The 23,397-nt window shown below is 36.7% G+C and overlaps 1 long non-coding RNA gene across 1 annotated transcript; it reads left to right on the top strand.

The window, feature by feature from the left end:
• Positions 1-5,255: 5,255 nt before the first annotated feature.
• LOC131740006 (uncharacterized) lies at positions 5,256-11,807 on the top strand. Its single transcript, XR_009330638.1, has 3 exons — positions 5,256-5,597; positions 9,886-9,944; positions 11,558-11,807. It is a non-coding gene; the product is annotated as an uncharacterized LOC131740006 (long non-coding RNA).
• The last annotated feature ends 11,590 nt before the right edge of the window (positions 11,808-23,397 follow it).

Raw genomic sequence — 23,397 nt, 5'->3', positions numbered from 1 at the left:
CCAGTTGTTTCATTCAAACTAAACACACAAAGCTTTTTTTTTTTTATGTCATTGCAATCAGTGGTCCTTATCTCAGTGAGTAATCCACTGTTAAAATTAATCAGACACCACGCTTTTCAGGGACATAAAGTTCCCTGCTGGTATCCTGTTCGTTTGCATGAGTTTCCCTCCAATTTTCTTCTTTAGTACAGAGCTAAAGAATCCCACCACTTCCTACCACCAACCTCAACTCCTATCAGCCAGTTTCATCTATGCATTCCCCAAGAGAATATGACATCAAAGCTGATGACACTGGCGTGGAAAAAAGACATTTCCGAGCAAGCTGAAATTACAGTGAATACAATATGTCAAAAAAATTAGACATTCCAGAATCCCTGAGTCATGGCACCAGGAGAAGTGACAGAGAGAGAGAGGGCCATGCTGCAAGGTGACACCATCTTGTGATCTCAAACTTATGACAAATTACTTTTGCTTCACAAGGGGTATTTCTGTTGTTAAAAGGTCGGAGGTCAAGGCTATCAGAACTCAATACCTGGAAGGGGAAGCTTGGTAGTGGTGGAGGGTGTTTAAGTCTGAAAAACAAAGCAAAATCATAGAATGAAACAATGTAGTGTCTTGTATATATGTTAACGGGAGGGCGCTTAGTCAATGCAACTAAGAAAGCAAATGTAGAGCAGTATTATTTTTAATGCACAGTAACCCATAATTCAAAAAGCATACATTAACACTGCCAGAAAAAAAAATCACCCATTACTCACATGAATTTACATGTCCCTAAAAGTTTACCTCCAATTAAAAAAAATGAACTCAAGTGGCTCTTTAAGACAGTCATCTAAAAACAAAAAGTGCACTTTAAAGAACAGACAGGGAGAACGCTATAATCTAGTAAAACGATAAAACCTACAGTGCTTAGCTTTGCCTATCACTAATGTCTGCATTATTGCTATGCAAATCTGGCTGATCAAGTCTGTGTATATGACAATAACATTACAGTATTCAAAGCAGCCCAGGTCCTGAGAGCCTGCTGTTCTGTCCAGTTCGTGTATGAGATTCAAAACCAAACTCATCAGCCAAACCCAATTTAATAATAATAGCCTTGGGTACTCACTGATCTGTTGCAGCACCTTCATTCACAGGTGGCTGAATGGCACTTTCATAATACACGTACCGGTAATTTAAACAAATGCTGAGTGGATTCCTCCTAACTTTTATACTTGATGCCCTTGGTACTGGTAGTGTAGCTTCCCTGTTGTTCTATACAATGCTTTTGTGCATTACTGCTGGTTGTTCAAAGTATGGATCTAACTGTTGCATCTTGTTTGTCACAGTTAGTTCAAAGCTTTCAATTTGCCATGGTTTCCCATTCTTTCAGTTTTCGTGATGACGTGCAGCACAACAGATGTTAGCGTTAAGTTTTAGACAGCTTGTCATAGGATGGCTTTGTGGATGACGTCACAGACCAGGAAGAGACTCAATACAACAGCAGACTTGTGTATGAAGCACGCTGATGTGCGTATTTATTACATAGAAAAATGGTTTAAACAGAACAAAACACTGATAAAACCCTAAATAAAACAAGTATTGTGCTGGTGTCAAGCCAGCACGAGTAGCAATTGTTATATTATTATTTTGTTCTCCTCTTTCTCTCTCCCGTACCTCCTCACTGTACACCCAACCCCCTATGTTTGAAACATTCATTCTTTCATACAGCTGTGCCGAGACTCGATTGCTAATCATGCTAAACATTTTAAATCATCCATGCACCAATACATACACCAACAATAACACACTACATACAACATACAACACAAAATAGTATAACTATTCAATAGACATGTGTGGAGCTGATAGTTATGTAAGAAAGATAAGGTGAATTGATATATTCTATTATTAGAAGTTACCCTGTATGTACTGTATGTGGTAAAATTTACTGTAAATGTAAATTCTACAGTAAATGTGTAGGTTTCTGTTTTAGCCAAGTCTTTCTTTTCAAATACTTCCATATGCATGGTTTGCATCTCTAAATAGTGCAACCTTCAAAGTTGCACACTTTTGTACAATGTCTTTTTATGCAACATATTTAGAGTAACACTCCAAATTCATATACTTTCAACAACTGTCAGAAAAAGGTTGGCATTTTTTTTTTCCCCCCAAAAAATGTTTTGCACAAGAGTAAAAGTTTTATAAACCCTAACATAAGAAAGTCCCCTCTTTTTAATAGTCACCGCTGCACCCACGTAACATGCTAATGTGCCGTTCCCTTCACCTGAGCGGCACAAAGGGGTTGCCTCGGCACTTCCTTACCTAGCTGGCTGGCACTGGGCTGAGTTTTTTTTTGTCATTTTCTCAGAGACGGCCTGTCTGCCCAACACTGCTCTTTTCTTCTCTGTTTTTCTGCTTTTACCCCTGAAGCAGCCTTTTGTCCCCTATTGTAGCGAATGGCCTCGGATTCTGTTACCATTCAATACCTCAACCCCCATGAAAAAGAGCAGAAAGAAGAGAAGATTACTTTTTTTTGTTTGAGTGTGATTTTTTTTTTTTTTTGAAGGAATATTTGGTTTCAGGCATTAGGGATTTCGCTTCTTGTTAATAAAAAGTTGCAGCAGTGTTTTTCAGGGTTTAAGGTGACATTTTAACTCCAATGGGCTGCCGCACTTAGATAAATGTGAAGGGCAACCCTCGAGGGACACTTAACCAGGCCAAGGGATTTCCTGCTGGGGCAGGTTTCGAATCAATGGGAGCTAATAATCCGGAGATTAAATCACCTGCCTATAAAACAAGAGAAAAAACTTTTATCCAGGAAATGTTGCCAGGTATCTATTCCTGGCCACAGGCTTCAGTCTGGTTTCTTAACTTGAATATTTACAATGTGTCACAGAAGTGAGGGGGATTTGGGACATATAATCAAGCTAGGAAAATGTGCATAACTTGGGGTTTTAAAGTTTGCATGCACTTTTGTTTGCATTAAATAAAATACAATGTATTAGATGGAACATACAGTGTAGGATGCTTATGTGATGTTGCTCCAGTGATTTTGCAATAATGGTCACATTATTACGCCCTGTTCAACCATCAGTTGACACCTCCTCTGCTACCCTAGAATGACTAACGAATGCTGTTAAGATTTCAGCTAAATAACCTCTGTCTCTCTCTTTCCGTACTTCATATTGCTTTGCAGGTAAAACAATTATGCGACTTCTCTCTCTTTGTAAATGTTTGTTATGGTCCCATCTATTGGTGGTGTTTATCTGTTGTCATTTGGTGTTTTGTGAACCCCCCCCCCGGGGGGATAGAAGTATCTAAGCACTGGAAAGGGGGTTTAGTTTGGGGGAGTGGGCTGACAATCCACTTTGAAAAAGAACAAAGAGCAGTGCAAATAATCTGTTACATAATTTTTTGTTCCCCTGGGAAAAATAACAGAAATATCAGAACAAGGACAGATAGAAACAGAAGTCCAAAAAAAAGAATTAGTGTATATCATCTACTAATATATTTATTTTCATAGGTCAAATTGAGGTATATAGATAATGAAAGGTCTTAATTATTATACTGATAATAATGTTTAGTTTTGTACTGTATTTGTGCAATAGACACAAGTGGCAACTATTACATGCTTAGCAATAGCCTATGAGACAACACGTTATTTATTTATTTATTTATTTATTTCAGTGCCAGTTATCGTGATGTTTATTTGAGACAAGCATATGGCATTCCCACAACATCCCCCAATCTGTCATTGCCTTTCACAGGAATAAAATGAAACGTGTAAGCTGTCAATCAAGCCTCCTTCCTTTGTACTGAGAACAGCTTGTACTCTCTCAGTGCCTTTCCCAATTCTACTCTCAAACAGGGTTTTGTTGAGTTCTAAGCTTTGTTTTGGAAAATTCTCCTCTTGTACTTTAAAATAAACATATTAGTGAGTCAGGCTGTCAGACACCCTCCCCTCAACCCAACCCAACCCAACCCAACCCAAAAAACTGCGTGAGATCTGAAATGGTGACTGACACATTTAATTATTTGTGTGTTATTTTTTTCCCCCTGTTCTTCAGCTGCCAATGTGAAAACAACTTTAGTTTAATCTTCATGTGTGCATTATAGTGACATTATAATGTGCTGTACAATCCAACAGATATCTTGACAACATGCCACTTGGATAACACAATAAAACCAAAACTGCATTCTAAAGGCATTGTCACGAATAAATCTAAAACCTGTCTTCCCTTGTACAGGTGCGATCACCTTTTTTGAGTGAAAGGTGTATGCGGCACAGATAGATGTCTCTTTGATAGAAACAGTTTACTTTATTTGAAGTCTTCCCACTGATGATGGGAATGAGAATGTAGAGATGGAAGCTCTGCTAACAAGATTTAAGTTTTTGCAGGTATTAAGTGGAGGCTAATGTCCCTCATACCTGTGATGTGAAAAGATGGCTACCTTATCCTGTCGTGGCCTTCGCAGAACTACTCAGAGCTGAACCAGAGAGAGAAGTTGAATCCTGCTGGAGCAGGGCTGACTTGCTTGACATCAATGGGAGAATCTAAGATGTTGAAGTACCCTACTTATAAATGTATTATGCTATATTCTTTGTGTTAGTTTACAATAATATACTATGATGTACCTTGTTATTAATCTACTGTATTGTTGTTTAAAATATTCTTTGTAACCAGTAACAATGTTATCAGTGGAATTGGATGGAATCTGTGTAGAAGGTTCATTACTGGAAAATCATGCTAGCATGCTGAAAGCTTGGAGCCTCTCTCTTATCAAGAGGTAGGATCTCTAAAATAAACATAAAGCCTCTTTGGCATTCCAAACCAGTGGAGCAAAGGAGAGCAAACTCTATAAAAATGGCAAAAAGTGTAGGGATAGTTAGAATTGACTGAAAGGAAATAGTGGTTTGTGATTTTTTAAGTGTATTAGCAGAAGGTTTATAAGAAATTAGAACTAAGAGAATATAGTGCAAAAATTAACTTAAAGTAAAAACTTCATTCAAAGCGTAATAGTACCAGTCTGTATCAAGCATATAGTAGGCTTGCCAAAGAGAAGGTAATTAATCTTGGCGACCTTTGCTTGTTTGCAGTACCAAACGGGGGGTAATTGAAGTAAATAACTTTTTGGCAACTCATGCGAGTTTTAATGTTTGGGGGGTTTGAAATCCAAGGCTGCTATAATGAGTGATCTTTTACATATAAGAAATACCTTCTGGTAAAAAAGAATAACATCAGTTCAAAAGTTCACCTTACATATTTTGGAGATGTAGGAGAGATGGACTAGGGGATGATGGCTAATTAATTTTATGGAGGGAGTTGCTGAGTGTTTTGAGAATGTTGTTGACTTGAGGGACAGGAGCTGTTAAGGCTGATTAATGTTTAAGACTTAATTGAAACTTCTGACGGAAGCGAGGCAAAAAACTCTATAAAACCGAGGTAAAATCCTAGTCAAGTGTCACCAACTTGCTAATTACAAGTTGTGTGATCCATGCTCTGAAGATCTCTGATCAAGCCGATTGCTGTTGGTGTCGTGTTCAGAAGTCTTTGCCTTTGAAGACAGTTCCTGTCCTTACCTTATATTCCACACTTCCATATATAATTGGGGAGGTAAGAACTATTTGGAATCTATCTCTCTCCTATATTGATGCATTGCTATAAGGTATGTGACTTATGTTTTAGTCTATGAGAATGACATATTGGATGTTTTAGGACTTAGCGATGGGCGTCTTTAGTTTTATGCATGTATAGCCTTAGAGCAAAACATATTGTAACCATAAAATGTATTTGAAGTATTAATGCTAACAACTGTTAAGGCACTGGACTGCCCAGATCTCCTGTCAGCAGGGATTCGACCTAGTCTATAACTACTCAATCCGTTTTTTAGCAGTTAATAAACCGAATGAGGTACTAATACTACTCTGATTCGTTAAAACTTCAAATCAAATGAGTCTGTGTGAATTTCTTGATTGTTAAAAAGTCATCTGGATATGTTGTAAGCCCAGTGCACGAACAATCCACTTACAGGAGTCTGAAACATCTTAATTTCCTGAACGTCTCCCCTGAGTTTTAGAGTGGGCTTAGAGTATATACAGTATATATATAAATAAAAAGAGTATGTGCGAACCTGACATCATAATGCTGAAGGCTGGAGAAAACTGGCATTCTAACTACATTTATTGGTTATTTGATGTTCTTGTACGTTGTTGTTTAGTACAGTAACACGTTAGAATCATAATCTTTTTTTTTGTTTCAAACTGAACTTAAAAAGGAATTTGCTAATGACTCTTAATCAATACATTATTGTTATTGGTTAGTATATTATTATTATTATTATTATTATTATTATTATTATTATTATTATTATTATTATTATTGGTTTCTTTAAAAACAAAAATTTTCTAGGCAATACATTTACAATACCTTTACATTCCTATGCATTGTTATATAAACTTATTGTAAAGTCTGTCCATACTCAATAAAACAAGGGTTGGCTTAATTTTAAGCATGTCTGGGCAAGTGCAGAATTGTGCATCGCACTGATTGAGGGTAATCGAGGGTCTAGCCTAAGAAGTTCTGTCTCTTGAGGTTGGTTATTGAAGACCAGTGGATTGTCATTAGCATTCTCATTATGCTTTGCTCACCTGCAACCCCTGTTTATTATACATCCCCAAGGTGTTTCTCGAGATATTGTGATGCAAAAATGCAAATAGGTGGCTGCTTGTACAGAACCTGCACTTGTGCAGGCATCACTGGGAGCCTTGTGCTCTGTTGCCAGAGGACTGATGCCTTATCATTAAGGCTGATGACTGTTTGTCTGTTTTGTAACCAGTGGAATCAGGGCCCTCTAGGCAGTGGCATCATTAGAAAGAGATATCAATGATGGAAATGAAAACCATCTAAACTCTCTGATTTGTGGCCCCCACATTTTTCTCTTTCCGTCCAGCATATTGATATAGGACCTTTAAAACAGTAAATGTCATGTAAAAAAAAAAAAAAAAATGTTAAATTATTAATTATATGAAATACATTTGATTTGCAGGAACTTTGGGATGCCATCCAGGAATATTAAATGAGAAGTATGATCAAAACCTAGTCTTCCTCAATCAAATCTATCTTTACAACAGTATATCTATTAGAATATTTGAAAGTGATAGGACCAGATTTATGATGCTTTTTTATTGCATATTATATATATATATATATATATATATATTACACACACACACACACACAGTCGCAGACAAAAGTATTTGGGCATTTAAAAAAAAAGAAAACACATCAAAATTATATCTATAATTTCTATTTGTTCTATTGAAAGATATAAATTAAAGTAGAGATTCAGCTTTATAATAACAACAAATTATTATATAACATGCATACAATGAAAAATAACATGCAAAGTATTGGGGAAATCAACATGTACAAAACCGATTCGTTGCTAATTATCGACAATTACCATGATTGAACACCAACACCTGATGATAATTATAGAATAAATACATGATCATCAAGTGCTGAAAAATAAATTTGAAATGTGTGATTCAAAAAAGCAACAAAAATGGTTAAAACTAAAGAGTACAGCAACAATCTCAAAATGGCACCAATACAACTAAATGAAAAAGGAGAAACTTCCAAAAAAATAGCAGAAAGATTCGGTTTACCGAAAAGCACTATGTGGGCTATTATTGACAAACACAGGAGAACAGGAACTACTGCAACTAGCTCCAGGTGTGGAAGAAAGATTTCTGCAAAATATGGAAGAATAATTTGAGCAGCCTGGCAAAATCCTCGGATTACTGCAAAAGATTTGACACAAGAATTGAGAGAAGATGGTCAAAAAATTCACGAGTGAACAATTAAACGGTACCTTAACAAGATGAATGTCCATGGGCGAAAACCGAGATGCAAACCTTTGTTAAAAACAATACACAAAAGAAAGCAATTGGAGTTTTCCATTGAATACTTGAAGAATCCTGATGATTTCTTCAACCTAATTTTATGGTCAGACGAATTCAAAATATAACTTTTTTCACCAAGAAAGCAACAATATGTTTGGAGAGAGGAGAAGAATTTAAAGAAAAGTTCATCATGCCCACTGTTAAACATGATGGAGGTAGTGTGATGACATGGTCTTATTTTTCTTTTCTCAGGCACTGGCCACCTTTGCATTGTAGAAGGATCAATGAATGCCGCAAAATATCAATACATTTTACACTCTCATTTGTTACACAGTGCTAAAAGGCTTATTGGATGCAAGTTTGTATTCCAGCAGGATAATGAACCTAAGTATTCTGCGAAGTCCTCAAAGGAATTTCTGAAAAAAAAGGAAGATTACAGTTCTGGATTGGTCATCTCAGTCCCCAGACTTGAATCCCATTGAGATTTTGTGGATTGACTTGAAGACTGCTGTTTCAAAAAGGAAACCAAAGTTGATTTCAGAACTCAAAGCTGTATGTGTTGAAGAATGCGCAAACATATCTCTGGAAAGATGCCAGGAACTGGTTTCAAAATACAAAAAAAGACTGCAAGCTGTAAAGGAAACAAAGGGTGGGTACACAAAATACTAATGTAAGGGTGTCCAAATACTTTTGTATGAAACTGTTATTCATAGAAGCACAAAAGTGCAGATTACTTGATTGAATAATATAATATCAAAGTCCTCAGCACTCAAATTAATTCACATTAATACAATTAACATTAATACAAATTATTATCATTTTTTAAAATCTTGTTTTAAAAACAATTCAAGAGAAATTATATAATTTAGACTAGAGGACACTGCAGAAAGAGAACACTGATGCTTAACTCAGATAAGGAGATCACATGTTTTTAAAGTTTATTTTTACAGTTCACAGCTGAATGGATACATGTAGGGACACAGCAGCCATACTATTTATACCTGAAAACAGGAGCCTAGAGATAATATACTGTACAATACAGAATAAAACATGCCCACGATGACTCACTCAAAAATATGCCTAAGTAGGGATTTTTTTTCTTTTCTTTTTTTAAGTTCATGCCAAAAATTACAGTCATGCAGGATAGGCGTGATTACATGAATTCGAAAGCTTAGTAAACTTACAGAATAAGAATTTAAAACAGATAAAGAAGCAGTATTTTGTATCCATGTACTTCAACAATATTGGAACTGGGTTCCAATATGACATACATAGCAGTTAACCAAGCCTTATGATTAAAGTTAATTTATGATCATCTGTTGTATAGGTTGGTTTGCGTAAAATTCGTACACTGGCATTATGTTAAACTGATATGCCTACATTGTGTGTGTGTGTGTGTGTGTGTGTGTGTGTGTGTGTGTGTGTGTGTGTGTGTGTGTCTGTTGATGCTGACAAAAAGGGCACTGAACGTATGAGCTTCAGTGAAGGTGCCACACACTGGGTAAAGTTACAGCAGAGTCAGGCTGTAGTTCTTGCTAAGGTAAACCTCACTTCCACTACAGACTAGCCTCTGCTGTATTTGTTTTACTGTTGTTAAACTGGTTGTGTTTCACATGGGTGTTCAAAGAATGTTCGAGAAATGGCCCTGTCCTTGACTGAGAACGCAGATTCATGAGATGTGAACGGTTATCAGGGATTGTGTTTACACAAAACAAGCACTGTCTCCCTGTTTCTATGCCTCACTGTTGCCTGTGAAATGTCTTGTAGATGTCTTTATCTAAACCACATCAACCCTAATTGTATAATTGGCTGGCCTCTGACTTCTTTCTTTTCGTGTGGTTGGTATTGATTCTATCTTTGATGCAGTTGCTGAAGACCTGTGGAAAAAACATCCAATTTACTTAACTTCGCACATTGATAATCCTTGCTAATTGTCTAATTGTGTGGTCTGATATGGGAACTGATCTAATTTTTTTTCGTCTTTTCATTTATTTAAGAAATGATTTTTCACCAGAGCCTGTCGAAGATGTCCCATCTCATTTCCTGTCTTTTGGAGGTGGGTGTGGATTATTATTTTTTTCTTTACATTTTTTTTAATTTGAATAGCTGTTATTGACACACATGGATAATCACCAGAAGCTAAAAGAATATACCCAACACAAGGGGATTTTAGAAATGAACTACTTTCTTTGTACTGTACAAATATACTTTACCCCAAGGACGCTGGTGAACATGCAAGTGGTTAATATAAGGTGGTTTAATTAATAGCTGGCCCATCTTATTCTGTATTCAAGACAGATTCCAATTCAAGAAGATAGCTGTGCTCAGTGCCTCAAGAGAAAGCTATTTGGGTCTGGGGGTATTCCCAACAGCTCTGCTCTATCTGTTATCTCTTCAATGCACGTACAGTAAACAAACATAGCAAGGTTTTCAGGCTCTCACTAGTGTGCTAATTGATGATGGAATACCTCGGGCAAACAGACACTGTCCACTCCTTGACTTTATGGGCCATTGTAGCCACAATCTGTGTTTTTTAGCCAGGTTCTTCAAGCACATTTACCCCTTGTAGAGGAATTTAATGAGACTGATGGTTTGTAGTGCACTTGTCACTCTTAACAGACTTCCTATGAAGAACCTTGGACCCAATGACCTATACCTTTAATCAGCCAGGGCATTAAAACCCCCTCAGCTTTAAAATGTGATGAACCGTGTTTATGTTCTTCAGCCCTTTGGATTGCAGGTGTGGGTTAATTTTTTAAGAGAAGAACAACATGTTAGAATGAATACAAGACACATTTGATACTGAATACTGTAATGTAAAAAATTTGGTAAAACAGATCCATTAACAATGCATATATTGATTAATTTCTTTCTGTATGTAATAAACAAAGTTCTATAAAAATCACATTTAAAAAAATGTTTTGGAATGTATGAAAATGAACTAATTTGTATTATGCATCCTTATTTTCTATAAATAATCCAGAATCTAGACCAAAAGCCTGACTTTGCATTTTCTCGAGTGCTTTCCAAACCCTGAAGAGCTTTGGTTGGTTTAATCTCCATTAATAACAGGTCCATGTAATTATAGCCTCAGCAGGTTTGTTTTCATGGAAGCGACCCCTGGTCATGCTTCAGGGCTTGTTGTCACATATTGAAGGCCTGGGACTTATGGCTTGAACAGCTGAATGTCTTGAGGGTTGTTTGCATTGCAGGGATCTCAATTATTAGAGCAGCAATACATCACTTGCAGTCTTTACTCTCTCAAACCAAATGTTTGAAGAACTCCAATTAGAAGGTGCTTCTTTTATTTAAGCAATAGTGCCCTTTAATAAAGGCTCTACTGTGTGGTATGTGACAGAGATCGAAGGATTCTTGGTGTTAGGTCTCCCTCCCAACCTGTGAGGGCGCTGTGTAAAGGAAACAGAGTACCCTGGACCTGATGGCCCGACAATTCATTCCCAGGGTTAGGCGGAAGTCAGCCATCTAGAAAGGGGGCGGAGCTACTGTACACTAAATCATTGACCCGGAAGTGAAACGATGTGGCAGCCGCAGATTGGAGGCGCGGTTGCAATCGTTATCCAAGGGGTCATGGTTGACGGTATTTAAGGGGATGTAGTTAAGTTATCTGTTCCTTTGTATCTAAACAATGTCACTGTTTGTTATTATTAGATGGCTGAACACGATCCGGAGCTGTCGCCAAAGGCCAGCACTGAAACCAGACAAATTTATTACACTTTGTATCACTGAAGAACTGTACAGTCACCACGAGCACTAGAGCACGCACTGTGGACTGGTGTTTGTGTATTTGTTACGTGTGGGTGAAATAAAGCAATACACGCCGCTGTATTGCTTCTCATTGTTTATTGTATACTGCTGTTTGTCATCAGGCAATTGGATTTAAAAATAAACCACCATTGCACCTGGATTACCATTGTCTGTCTGATAATTGATCACCTGCACACTGTTAACCACTTTGCCACACGTAGTAGGCCGTGATTGGAGTTATGCGTCCCGAGTTGAAGGCGAGGTTGCTAATGAAAGTCAAGGTCAACTACCACATGTTAGAGCCTTCATCGAGAGTGCACTATCGCTACTAGAAACCAATTTTTCTTATTATTTCCTTTAAAACACCACTTTTAAAACCTGTATTTACCTTGCACTTGTAATAATTCGTCAGGTACCATTCCACTGAGGAAAGTCTGAGGAAAACAGTCCAGAAAGTGTTCATAAAGGATCACGTACATAATGAGAAAATAATAATAATAATTAACAAACAACCTTTTGCTTGTCAAAGTGGCTGGACAGTGCCACATATCTGAATGGAGCAATATTACTGACCTGTCCGTGTCTTGCTTTGTTGCTGTTGAAAGATGCTGAGCTCCAGTTGAGCTGTCAAGCTGTGGTGGATTGACTGATACGGCAGTGGTGTGCACAGGACTGGTTGCTTTTGTAGTTGTAAAGTATTAATTGGCTGGTTTTGGTGGATAATAAAATACATTTTGACCTATTGTGTCTTTGTTTAGTATTTGCTGAGCTTTCAATACAGCAAATCACAATGAAAAAGCCGGTACAGGTGCGGATTGATTTTAAATTTGATTCACAGCTGATGTCATGACGGAGCAGTGGGCATCTACTGTTTGATAGAAGCCCGCTAGAGCTGGAAGCTCATTAGCTGATTGTTTTGTAATTGAAGTTTGATTTCTGAGGTCTGCTAAGAGGTATATGGCACACTGTACTGTGAAGAGAACTACCTGAAACCCAGTCTTGGGAAAGTATACTGCCAAATGTTTAATGGAAAGTGTTGTAACAACCTCCCCAAATTAGAAAGAATTGCCAGACTTAATAAAAAAAAACTACATTAGAGGGAAAATTTCATCAGATTCAAATGTATTGTAACATACAGACATAAAAACGACATAGAAACCTCAAACACTTGACACTGCAGCAAACCAACCAACAATAACCAGAGAAACACATATATTCCCAAAAGTAATTGTCACTGTTGTTTCCCCAACCACTAATAATTTCTTCTGAGCACAACAGTTAATAATTTAAGTTCAGTTCAGTCTCGCACTGTGAAAGAAAACAATCTTCTTGGAAAAAAAGTCTCAAAATGTAGAACCAAAATGAGATTAACAGTCATAGACTGGTCTTACCACTCCATGGAAAGTGTTGCCAGATTTTTCCAAGAGAAAGAAAAATAAATAAATGAATCGCAAAAAATAAATAAATTCATTTAGGCAGTAGGATAAACCAGTCAGCAAAAAAGTGTGTCCATCCAAAAAAACAAAAATAGTCCAAAAATAGACCAATGAAAAAAATAATGTATTTATATATATATATATATATATATATATATATATATATATATATATATATATATATATATATATAATATTGAGGGAAAATAACAATAATAAACAAGGTCAAAAGACTCTTTAAACACACTTAGAATATTTAAACGAAAGTTAGAATATTTAACCTTTTCCTTCTTTGTTAGAGATTTAGAGAAGCTAGTCTCAAACCCAGAGAACCTTCTCTCTCCCCCTTCTCAGCCTTACCAAACATTTTAAACAAAGGGATTTTATTTCACCCAGATTCCCCCCCTGCTCTCATCAAATGAACCAGGTACCTAAAACAATTAGGAACAAACACCTGTAGTGAAACCAAGCTAATTAAGCAATTTAGAACATACCTGACTTCAATTAACTTTGCTGAGTTACTAGAAAGCCTATATCAAAGCCTGCAAACATTTCCAACTTATTCTGACAGTGATATTATTTATGTAACTGGGTTACAGTGTCAATCCTCAGTGTACCCCTGGCAGTCATTGGAGGTTATGTGTTGGAGGTTATGTATATACTGAACATTTGAACGCTAGTCTTCATCTTAATCCCTTGGTTATGACGCCAGTTGTGTACAGTGTAAAGGCTGGGGCAGAGAAACAAAGGTCTCCTATCACCCCCATTTTAACCTAACCATTACATTTCTGGGTTTAATCTCAAATAAAATGAAAACCTTGTGTATGAAGAATACTATCTTTAGGGAAAGCAGCTTCATAAATGTAAAGATTCCCTGCTGTAATAGTCCTGGTAGATAATGCTACGAATGCTCAAAGCTTGGTAGGGTTAACACTACGTTTGGTATGAATGCTGTGGAGACTGCTGGCCTTTGTGCTCCTAATACGAACACTCAAGAGGCTTCCAGAACTACCCTGTTGGATAAACACTGCATCATACACCCTTGCTGACAGACCTGATGGCCTAGTAGGAAGAGGAGGAAAGAGTTCATGAGCTTGCTGTCCCTGTATAGTATGCTGGTTATTATCTGTAAGGAACCTTATAACACCATAAAAGAGAAGACAATATTGATTTTGTTTTTACATCCTTAGAAATGGACAGATTCGTTATGCAACCTCGCCCAATCAACATCAGTGTTTATAAAATTGATTGGTACAGTGCCCTTCATTATTTCATCCCTGGATTTGAAAGCAATTTTTTTTCCTGTTTCAAATCTACAACTTAATCTGTGAACACAGTGCTATGAAAGCCTCTTTTAGTAAGAGATTTGGTATAATATCTAAACACATTTGTAAATTAGGTCAAATATGGGATTGGTGATGCATTCTGCCTTCCATGAACACCTCACTTTCCTTTAAATTTAGCCTGCATATTTTTTTGTGTTCCTTTTTAACATGGTGTACAAAAACTACTGCATTGTTTAGTATGTAATAACAACATTTATTACATGGGTAAGGATGGCCTGACGTAACAAACACTTGGCTTTGAAGGGAAACATTTGGGAAAAAAATATCATACTAAAGTGGAGTTGTAAATTGTATTGTGTTCTTTTATCCTTGATTCCAATCCTTCTCCAGAATCCCTTCCTGGGTGTTCTGTTTAAAGCTGTCGCCATGTAAATTGAGGCCTTGTCACATAGCAATCCAGCGGAGACCACAGCAGCAGGAAGTTCCTGCTGTCATCTGACATAAGGATCTACTGTTAAAAGTGAGGTTGTAAGATAAACAACTACATTAATAGATTTGAATCTTATGGAAGCCAGACATGGAGCAGTTTAGACAATTAGAATTCAACCCCCCGACCTGCTGTGTGGCCGATAAAATAATATTGATAGCCACACGTATCTATCTGTCCAGTGGCTCCCGTATAACTTCAGTCACAGGACCTTTGGCTGATATTTGTCAAAACTTGGTAAATGTTAGGCTTCTACTGTATTGCAAAATAGTGAGAGTCTTTAAAATACCCCCCCAACTATTATCTTCCCTTCACTAGGAATTGAAGCATACAGTGCAGTTGGATTGGTTATCCTACCAGCAACACCTGTTTTGTTGGCCATCTGTATCAGAAGGTTGTGGATTTGAATTCTAATCTCCACGTGCAGCCGGGGACATGTGAGATGCAGTATTTGGATCCTCAGAAGCTCATTTTGAATTTTAATGTTGGAGTACAGCATTAAGACACAATTTGTTGATTTCCCTGCTTGAACTTTATAGAAACATTTATTTTCACAGTTCTCTACAACAGTCTACTACCCTTTGCTTTAAGTTATAGCCTAAACCCCATGCTTGAAAACAACTGATAACTTTTGCTTTAGTAACAACTGAATTAAATAGTAAAGTTTATTTGTTTAATTTACAGTGCTCTAGAAAGAACTAAGTTCAATGATGTATTAATTCAATCCAATACATACTGCTGCACATTCACTATATTACATTTTTTTTTCTTCAGTAAAATGTTACATGTTTTGAATTACTGTAGGCTTGCTGTATAGGAAATTTTGAAAAACAACAGCAATTGTTGTTGATGGGAATCTTTTTATTACAACTGCTGTTGTGCTTTTAAGTCACTTTCTAATAAAATAAATCGGTCTGTGGTCATCAGATGGCAAGGTAATGGAGAGGTATAGAACAGAACTGTGCCTGAAAAATGTGTGATAAAAAGTGTAAGGAGGAGGGGGGTGGGGTGGAGGAGGTATTAGGGTTTCTATAAACATGTCTTAATGAAATTCAAAGGAAGATTGATTCAAAAAGGTTCTTCTTCTCTGTCAGAAAAATGTACTAATATTTAATGACAGGTCACCAAAACCTGGGGGGGAAAAAGAAAAGAACGAAATCAATAAGCATGCTCAAGCGATCATGGCTTAATGGCCTAATATATCATTTTAATCCAAACACTACTCACCTGTCGAAACAAAAGAGTTAATAATTATCACTTCCAAATAACCCATATCCACATACATCATTAAATGAGCCTCCACCCACCTGCCAGGAACGCTTTCCTTTTCCAGGCTTATTGGAGGGGGGGGGGGGGGGGGGCAGGGGGGCGGGGGGGGGGGCTGCAGGGGGTGGGTGCGGGGTGCAGGGGGGCGGGGGCGGGGGCGGGGGGGGCTGAGTAATGCTGTTTGCAAAGCATTTGAACACGTAGCAATCTGTGTGCAGAGCAAACAGATTGATCTAAAAGATACGCTTTACCTGGGTCTGTGAAAGGTACCTGTATTTTGCACAGTATTTACCATGTCCACAACTGATGATAAACTAGTAGTTTTTACTTAAAGAGCAGTGTGTGGCTATAACATTTATATGGTTTTAAAACCATAACTACATTCGCTAAGGGTGATTTTTGCTCATGTTCTTAGTTTACCATGTGCACAGTTTCCCCTGCTTATTCTTTGCATTTTCCACACTCCATGCAAACCAATGTTTCCATGAAAACAATGTTTTAAACTTGCTTTATTATATTTTGCTATGCGTATATCATGGTATAGCGTAGTACATTTTTATAAAGGAAACGCAATTTTTCTCAGGCATCAGATGTATGTTTGCATTGGACAGAGGCACCTGTGGATTTTGGTACACCTCATTTCTTAAACCAACACAGAGAGAAATTGCACTAATCCCCATATATTGCTTTCAGTGCACTCTGCTATTGAAGGCAGTGACTGGAAAGAGTCACCATTATCAAGGACTGCTGACTGCCATGTAAATTGCAAATAGAAGTAATGGGCCACTTCATCTTCTCCTCCTGATCTGTTGTACAATGGGCAAAATCAACAGAAATGTAGACAAACAAACCTATAAAGCTATAAACATATCAGGAGTCCTGCACCATTCCACTTCCTCAGGTGAAAAGTGAGAAGTCTAATTCAGCAAGTCTGAATGTAATAATTCCAACTGTCAGGCAACTATTTATTAAACAGGGGACAGTTTCTCATACTTGACTAACACTTTATTTTAACTCCTTAACTTCCAATCATTTATGACAGACCAGTATTGTCAGACCAGACCAGTAATCTGCAAAGGCTCCTGGTTAAAAAGAAAATTTCAACAAAATATGTGTTAAAAATGTGCTTGTTTGAAACTAGGGTTCAAAGAGAAGCCTATATCAATCACTAAGGTACTTTGTGTAAGATGATTGTTTAACTTTGACAACGGTGAAACAGATAATTGAACCATCTTATTTAATCTAAGGTTGAGTAAAAACAACTATTTACAGTAAAAAGCCAAACTCTGTCTAAAAGGGTGAATCACTTTAATAGCTAAAAAAAAAAAAAAAAAGGTTAAGATCCTTAAGTGACTGAAACAGGAAATAATTCTGAATCAGCTGCGTTTGCTGATTTCCTGGCCCCAATCAGGGAACGGGCAGTCCCTTGTTGGTGTCTCTGGCAGGGATAGGCCTGCTTGTCATGTCAGCAGGACATGCCTTTTCACTGTGACTGACTGCCTTCGATAAGAAGTTAAGCTAGCTCTATTACTTAAAGTAGCATAACAACTTTGGTTTGCAAACAGAGTTTTAGCCACTGCTCTTAACACACATATCTTTTCTTTCTCAAGTAATTATACAGGGTGCACCTTTGTTATAAGAACTTGGTAAAATGCTGTTTGGGTCAACACAGATTGCACACTACCTGCATTCAGAACACTATATGAACTACACAGAATGTAGCTCCTTAGCTAAACACGATGCTGCTTTTATTTACTTCCAGTCTACACTTGGGTTAAACATCAATGTTCATCAGCTCACCATTCAGACCAATCTTTGCTAGTCCCTTTTTTTCAGAGATAAAAAGTCTTCCAGCTTTATCTTTGGTGGCAAATTGAGTGATTCCACGGCATTAAAGCACTACCAGGCAAATACAGGAATTAATTTTTAGATTTAAAATATATTACAAAGCAGAGTAGTGTCTTGGCTCCTGTGAGAGAATGTCTTTTCCTACTTTAAAGTGACAGTGATTTAAGGCAGTAAAGTGTTTAGAGCCAATTTATCCACAATGCAGGGTATTCAAGAAAACACATGCACATGTATTTAAGGTAAGTGAAGATGAAAAGGTGGCCCTCTACAAGAAACCTTGAGCCAAGATTCCTCAGGAGTTATTATTATTTGTTTCTTAGCAGACGCCTTTATCCAGGGCGGCTTACAGTTGTTACAAAATATCACAAAACAAAATATCACATTACAGATAAGAGCAGTTATGAAATGCACTGAAATCAGTAGTAAATAAGAGAAAATAAGAAAAATTAAAAATACAGTAATTAATTACATTTCAGAGGAATTTTGACTAAGAGCAGTTAAACTTATAGTAAAAACATTTGCTTATGAGTAAATTCCATTAAGTGTAAGGAGTAAGTACAATAAATGGATAAGAATGATTTCCTTCTAAGAACAGGGTGTAAAACTCTCTGTTCTTACATTTTGTACTCAATTAGAAGTGCACCTTATGCTGAAGGCAGTTTGTGAGTGTTTAACATAATTGTTTAAATTAGATGTTTATTTTCCCATCAAAAGAGTACCGGTAATTTAAAAGGAGAGTTGAGTGGAGAGAATACCAGATACAGTTTTTTTTTTTTAACATGGTACTATATGTACATTAACAGTCTAAAATGTAAAAAAATGTTCAAACTAATCAAATTTTTTAAATACCAAACATTTGTTTTCTAATGCCAGTGGATTATTATATTTCCTAAGTCATTTTTACTTTACTTGTTTATTTAGCAGACACCTTTATCCAAGGCGACTTACAGACTAGGGTGTGTGAACTATGCATCAGCTGCATAGTCACTTACAACTACTTCTCACCCGAAAGATGGAGCACAAGGAGGTTAATTGACTTGCTCAGGGTCACACAATGAGTCAGTGGCTGAGGTGGGATTTGAACCAGGGACCTCCTGGTTACATAATGTTCATAGGAATAAAAAAAATTAAAAATCAATATATTCAATACAGAGAGGTCACATAGAATTGCAGCATTCAAAATTCAAACAGAGGCGAGCAGGCATCAAAACAAACCAAATGAATAATTTGTAAAGGAAAAGATCTGATAGCTTTTTGGCCTTAGAAAAATAAATGCTTAGATAAGGGTAAAGCCAATTCAATTCATCACCGAGAACGAGGACAGAGATGTTTATAATAACCTTTTTGAAGAGCAATTTTTAAAATTCACATTTTCAATGCATCTGGCATGCATTCCAGAGGGACAAATCACTGATTGTTAACCATGGGTTTGTTTACTTGCTTGAGCTGTTTTGACTAAAGTATTTAATGCCATTGTCTTGCTGCAAGGCAGCTTTGCAAAAAGCAATCACCTGCAGTGCACGCATGCCAAATTACTCATGTGCTCAAGGGGCGTTCATGTGCTGGTGTCTACCTGGCAAGAAAGACCTAATGCTCTATTTTTTTCTGTAAGAAATGCAAACTGGCAGACTGCCATAGAACACAGTATGTATTTTTTTTTGAAGGTAATATTATGTTTGGCGTGTTGTTCTCTTGTGATAGATCTATTGCTAAAAGACGAATCCACATTCAGTGATAATGGTCTGTTACAATTAAAGAAGGTGCAGCGATGTTCTGTTTTGTTAAATTGCAGCATGAAAGTCTGGATGCATGAGAGGAGGTTTAAAGAATAGGGACTGCTCTTCAAAGCATAATAACTTATATTAAGTTAAAATAGAACAATGAGTATAACCCATCCTGAGTTAAATTCCATAAACAGTATACTGTATATCTTCAATAAGTATTTTAGTTCTGGGTTGTTTTGCTCCAATATCAACATGTTTTTTATAATTGGTATACAAATTAAATTACATTTGAGGCAACACCCCCCCCCATCCCTTATGGAAGAGTCATATAGTAGGGGTTAACTCAGGATGTGCCAATACTTGTATATTCTGAGCAATTTCCTTTATGAAATCTGAAGTTGTTAAGTATTAATAAAATGGACTGTGTTAATTACTCAATGCAAAACAATGCAATCCCTCGGTTTCCCTTGTTTAGACAATTATTGAGAATCAATCTGACAGTGTTATTTAATATAGAACCTGTCGTGATCAAACTAACTAGAACTAATTTATATTTTATAAGCGATTATTTGTCTTACCTTTCTTTTATGCTTTTGATATGATTTTTTTTTTTCACTTTACTCAGTTTCCTTAGAAATGCATTATCTCTGCAGTGAATTGTGTGATCGTAGTCCTGGGCAAGGACTGATTAAACTCGACAAACAAAACAACACATTCCAGTTTCCACAGTGGCAGCTTGTTCATCTGCTAGTTTTGCTACATATTTTCACTGTCTGTTTACGGCCTCTGTATGGCAGTAAATATATCAGCGCCCTGGATGAGAGGAAGTTAATTGCCATTGATTGGTACTCAGTGGTAAAGGTGAGGATAAGTGAGCTTACTGAAACCAACACATTAATAGGTGTGTTTTGTTTTATTTAATACCTGCTGACATATGCTTATTAAATACTTGGAAAATACACGAATCAGCTCACCCCTAGGGTTAACATAAGTTGTGAGAGAACTAACTAAATAACATGGCCCATGATGGCAAAGAACACAAGACTATGCGACTACATCAAAGGATGCCAGTTGTGACATGCAGTGAGGTTTATGAGAATAAAGTTATTATATGTGTCTGGCTAGAAGCCAAAGTGTATATTAAAAATAATATCACAGAGCTTGATCTTCAGGCATACAATACTAAACAACTAAAATAAATAATTAAAGGGGCCCCTGAAGTCAAAGTGTTCATGTTAATTTATGCAAACCTAAAATAACATGTAAGAGTGTGACTGTAATTTACCAGTATTACCCTTAAAAACTAAAATAAAAAAAGTAAATTTGCATGGTCATTTTATGGTTTTCCCAGGCTTTTCCCATGGTTATAATAAACATTTACCATAGTTTACCAGGATTTGCTTGGTTTATTAATATGCTTTACCATACTTCTCAGGGCTTCAAACTTTCATATGGCTGTGCACAGCTACTAATTCTGAAATCTTACAATGTATATCGATATGTGTACTTAGTTATACACTATATATATATATATATAGGCATGTACTTTTGTTCATGCAGAAAGCACACTGTTAAAAGCCAAAATAGTCTTCCACTGATTTCCCTACTAATTATTATGGCATTAAGAGAGGAATTGCAATTTTGCTGAAAATACTCGGCCTCAAAGACATCACCTTTTATCCTTCAGAAACAAAACGTATTTTTAAAATCCAGTTTTTTTATCAAATGCCTACCTCTGTCATTATGAGATGCTGGCATTTCACAGGCCATCGCATTAAAAAGGAAATGATATTCCATGTTGGATACCTTGGAGAATAAGCTACTGTACAGTAATCTTTTTCTATGTACACTTTCCAGAGGAGAAATGTAGTAACCCAATATGCAACAGTTTCCAGGAGTAAGGATAGGATTCACAAAGTTAAAAAGTTTTGATGTTAATGTTACTGTCACAGGGATAAAAAGCTGACCTGACACTAAACTTTGGGATTCTCTTTAAAAACGTCTTCATATAGTAGTGGTTTGTGGCATGTCAGTCAAAATACAATAACAGGGCAGCAGTGTGGAGTAGTGGTTAGGGCTCTGGACTCTTGACCGGAGGGTTGTGGGTTCAATCCCCAGTGGGGGACACTGCAGTTGTACCCTTGAGCAAGGTACTTTCCCTAGATTGCTCCAGTAAAAACCCAACTGTATAAATGGGTAATTGTATGTAAAAATAATGTGATATCTGTATAATGTGAAATAATGTATAATGTGATATGTTGTAACAATTGTAAGTCGCCCTGGATAAGGGCGTCTGCTAATAAATAAATAATAATAATAAAAATAACCCCTGTTCATTTTCTTACCCATGATAAATACTTATTTTTGCTATTCAACAAAAGCAAAACTGATTTGTTTAAGCTAAAAAGAAACATCTGTGACTTTCAATTGTGTACGTTCTCCCCTCAGACCAAAGCCGCCGCAGAGCACTCTGTGGAGCAGGCAACTTTTCAGACAGCTGGACCTGGGCCAGCTACATTTACACTACAAAACAAAAAAGACCTAGGCTGTCTCAGAGCTGGCTTAAAAGTGGCTAGTGTAAACAGGGTACATGTGTGCTAATCAAAAGAGGCCCTCATCCCATTTGACGAAATAATGCCATTTCGGCTAATAGCTGGCGCTGTCAGATCATTTTGTGAGCAATTAATAAAGTGTGTATGTATGTTTTCTCATTGAGGAGCACTTCAATTGTAATTTTACACCTGGGTTCAGTGCTTTGAAAGCACTCTCCATGCCACAGGAGCATTTTAAAGTCCTGAATAGTACACACTGTACATTGTATATGCCCAGAATAATAGATTTTCTTTTCTAAACACATATTCCCATCAGATCCCTGAAAACTTGATCAGATGTAGCCACTGAACACTTACTGTGATTCAAGTAAGCTGATATAATACTTGAGTTCACTCATTTTATTAAAATAGTGAGTTATTAAATAAAAAAATACTTTAAAAAGATGGAAATCATATATATTGCAGTTAACAATATTATCAATCATTGATAGTGTTTAAGAGTTGGGTAGGGAAATAGGCTGTGGTTCAACTTGTAATTGCAACTGATTTAAAGAATATCACCATAGTCAATGCCAATTTCTGTAAGCCACCTCTTATGATAAAGTGGTCCTGTGTTTCACTAATTACATTCAACGGGATAGAAGTTCAAGGCAATATAAACATTACCAGCTTTTAACCTTTCTTAGCTACTGTCATAGCAATCAGAGTGTCTCTTGTTACTTCAATCTCATTGTTCTTGGACAGATAAGGTATAGCCATTACCCATTATAGTTGCAAAGCACTGAAAGGCAGTTGCCTCAGGATAAGTGCCAGGCATTGTCTCACGGTTTCATTAAAGACTATTTTGGGAAAAAAATTTACCTTTTGTCTTCTGGACTTTTTGATAGATCACCACCTCTGTTTTTTATTCAGAGTCTAGCATTTTCTAGCTTTGACAATAATCCCAACCCCCATTTTTATAATACCCAGGGTCCAATAGAGGTCAAATCTAGCAAACAAGTTTTTAAAATTAAAAGCTAAAAATACCTCTGTTTTATATATATATATATATATATATATATAGTAAATATGGACTGGAGAGGAGAGCTATAGTGGAAAATGATTGCCCCGAGGGAACTATTGTTATTGACAGGGGGCTATATTGC

This window comes from Acipenser ruthenus, chromosome 12 (assembly GCF_902713425.1).
Source record: "Acipenser ruthenus chromosome 12, fAciRut3.2 maternal haplotype, whole genome shotgun sequence".
Taxonomy (NCBI): domain Eukaryota; kingdom Metazoa; phylum Chordata; class Actinopteri; order Acipenseriformes; family Acipenseridae; genus Acipenser; species Acipenser ruthenus.
This window is presented reverse-complemented; position numbering and strand designations above follow the sequence as displayed.